The sequence below is a fragment of the Dipodomys merriami genome, unplaced genomic scaffold (assembly GCF_024711535.1).
Source record: "Dipodomys merriami isolate MVZ:Mamm:240054 unplaced genomic scaffold, mDipMer1.0.p SCAF_48, whole genome shotgun sequence".
Classification (NCBI taxonomy): domain Eukaryota; kingdom Metazoa; phylum Chordata; class Mammalia; order Rodentia; family Heteromyidae; genus Dipodomys; species Dipodomys merriami.
The window spans coordinates 1809337-1812747 of NW_027206046.1; the positions used below are offsets into that span (position 1 = coordinate 1809337).

General features: G+C 45.0%; 1 non-coding gene across 1 annotated transcript; it reads left to right on the forward strand.

Annotated features, from left to right (window-relative positions):
* The first annotated feature begins 383 nt into the window (after positions 1-383).
* Trnaq-cug (transfer RNA glutamine (anticodon CUG)) lies at positions 384-455 on the forward strand. The gene has a single exon. It is a non-coding gene; the product is annotated as a tRNA-Gln (tRNA).
* The last annotated feature ends 2956 nt before the right edge of the window (positions 456-3411 follow it).

Genomic DNA, 3411 nt, shown 5'->3' on the forward strand with positions numbered 1-3411 from the left:
CCCTGCCTCGGCGTCACTTCCGGAAAGCCCCAGCCCCTCACGGGGAGGTACTTCCGGAGACGCGATGTCCCGCCCCCCCCCCGCCCCCCCCCCCCCCCCCCCCCCCCGCCGGAGCGTAAGAAAAGGCTGCTTGCGCCGGCGCCGGGTGTCACTCCCTCCACCAGAAGGGAAACTCGGTGGGTGAGCTTGTGGTTTGGATTCTCAGTTCATCTCCGTGGTAGCGGACCCTGACTCTTCCTTGCACACGACCATGCCCAGAAACAGAGCGCCGGAAGATTCCCCTCGCTTCTTAGTAGTGGGGTTTGCGGATCGGGCTTAGGGAATGGGGTGGGGACGGGTTCTTTAAGGATTAGAGAGTGGAAGGCGGCCTCATCACGCGTGGTGGTTCCATGGTGTAATGGTTAGCACTCTGGACTCTGAATCCAGCGATCCGAGTTCAAATCTCGGTGGAACCTACTCCTTTTCTCTCTCTCTGCCTCACCTTAATTCAGATATAATATTTACTTAAAAAAAAAAAACGGTGCCATTTCTGGCTTTGAGTAAATACAACCGTTGAAGACTTCCCAAATTTCCCCCCGTGAGTACACTCTTCAATTCCAGAACCGTCTTCCACCTGGGGGATCTAGTCGTTATACTCCACACGTGCTTTTTCTTTAAAGTTTAAGCAGAAGTTTCAACGCATTTCTTGCTTTTTTTGCTTCAGTCACAGACTCTTCCTGGGAAATCTCCCCTACTATTTCCAGATGTCAGCACAGAACTTCGCCCACCCTTCTCATCAAGATTCAAGAACTTCTTGAGTTCTGTTTGTTAGCCTCTAAACCAGGCTATTTACATAATTATTTAACATACAGATGCTGACAATTTTCAGAATTTACACTGATAAGACTTGATTTTTGACTGATTTGAGCTAATCATTCAAATGATTTGCTAAAGATCATTCTGCTCCTGGGGCCTCCTTGTACTTGAAGGGAATCTCTGATCCCCAAAAGTTTTTCTCCACTTAATGTCATATGCTAACTATGTGCTAACCCTCAATTTAGACTTTTGGACAAGACTGTCTAGCAGGCAGAATTATGGCCCCACCATGCCACCGCCACCACCAGCACCACAATTTTGTCCCCTTTCCACTTCCTGGAAAACAAATATTAGATTCCATGGCAAGGGGAAATGAAGCTTCCACATGAAATTAAGGTTGCTAATCAGCTGACCTTAAATGAAGACATTATCCTTGATTATGTTATTAGTGTGAGCCCAGTATTTTTGTAAGGGTCCTTTAAAACAAGAGAAGGGGTGCTGAAGATATAGTTCAAGAAGTGAACCCCTGAGTTCAAACCCCTCTATGGGGGGGCAGAGGAACCCACCTGTAAATTTGGGACAGAAAGGGTTAGTGGGATGAGATGGGAGAAAATCTCAACCAGCCATTCAAGCCTCCTTACAGATAGACAGGGAGGGGCAGGAGCAGAGGCTTCTGGAAGCTGGGGCAGGCACCCAATGGAGTGTTCCATCAGACCTTTTGAAGGAGCTGTAGGAGTGAGAATCTTTGTCAAAGGGGTTGATTGCCATTTTAAGGACAGCTGCCATCTTATCAGAAGTTGTTTTTCTTAAACCCTATCTCTTTATCCCAAACAAGTTCCTGCATTGGTTAGGAATCTTGGTTTCGGTTGTTTGATCAGAAAAAAAGTTTAAAACCCTTTCAGACTAGCCAGTTTCACAAGATTGTGAACGTATTCCAACAAGGGGCAATCACGAGTTAGAGATAAAACCTAGGCGAGCTACTCCTCCAAGGGCATTTGCTTAGTTGGCTCCCAGTCAATAGAATAACCTTCTGCGGAAATAAAATCCAGCTTTGCTGAGTTCCTTTCAAGTTGTTTTCCTTACACCCCAATATCCCAAGACATTGCCCTGATTTTAGCACAGTGAAACTATATCAGGTTTTTATAGACGTATAAATAATACATTTGTCACACATGTAATCCTAGCTACTCAGGAGGCTGAGATCTGAGGATCACAGTTCAAAGCCAGACTGAGAAGGAAAATTTGTGAGAGTCTTAATTTTATTAAGACTCTCACAAATTAAGAAACTTAATTCCATTAGTAACAAAAAGCTCATGCATGTGGCTCAAATGGTAGAGCACTAGGCTTGAGCATAAACGCTCAGGGACAATACCCAGACCCCAGAGTTCAAGCCCCAGGACCAGCAAAAAATAAAAATTAAATTATTCTGTTGGTTTATTTTCTTATTATTTTTTATTTTTGGTCTGGTCGTGGGGCCTGAACTCTGGGCCTGGGCACTGTCCCTCAGCTCTTCAGCTCAAGGCTAGCGCTCTACCACTTGAGCCACAGTGCCACTTCCAGCTTTTTTCTTTTTGCTTATGTGGTGCTGAGGAATCAAACCCAGGGCCTCAAGCATGCAAGGCAAGCGCTCTACCACTGAGCCACCTTCCCAACCCTATTTTCTTATTTTTATTAGTCTTGTGGCTTGAACTCAGAGTCTAGGTGCTGCCCCTGAGCTTTTTTGCTCAAAGCAAAAATAAAAAATAAGACAATAAATAAACAGTGCCACTTCCAGTTTTCCAGTGGTTAATTGGAGATAAGAGTCATCGTCCTTTCTGCTTTGGTTGGCTTTGAACTGTGTGCTTCAGAGCTCAGCCTTCTGAATAGTAGGCTCACAGGCATGAGCCACCTGCAGCCGGCTTGTGTTCATTTTTATTACCAAGTTTGCAACCCTTTGTTTTGGCACCCATAGGAAATTAATATAGTGTGCTTTGTCTGCCTACATGAAGTGATGGAAGATCTAAGATCCTCTGTGCTGGTATAAACATTCAAACTGGGGCAGAAATGCAATGTTGCTAAAGCAGCCAGGTGTTTTTGGAATGCCTATGGGTGTCTACAACTAATCAGACAATCCCAGTTCTCCTCAGACTATGGAGACTTAAATGGGCCTACAAAACAGAGATTCAATAACTAGATAGTTCAGGAGTCACTCAGTAGAGTTCGGGTTTATGTGCCATGCTCAGGGAGCCTGCAATAATTAGGAAGAGGAATTAATGCTGACTCCTGATGGAAGAAGCAAGGAAGGAAACTCATTTTAGGAAGTAGGAGAAATTAGAGTGTAAGAGCATGTTGAGCAAGGCCATTGATGGCTGAAGAATTAGTCTTCCCCTTAGCTTATGATTTCTCAATGTGTGTTCTCAGAAGGACAATGGGGTTCCTCAAAAGAAGGGCTGAATGGAAAATCAGTTGAGAGGGCAGGCCTGTACACTGTCTCCTCTCTAAGAGGTTCCCACTTTAGAACATTGGCATTTTATTTTATTTTATTTTTTATTTTTTGGGTCCGGTCGTGGGGCCTGAATTCTGGGCCTGGGCGCTGTCTGTCCCTCAGCTCTTCAGCTCAAGGCTAGCACTCTACCA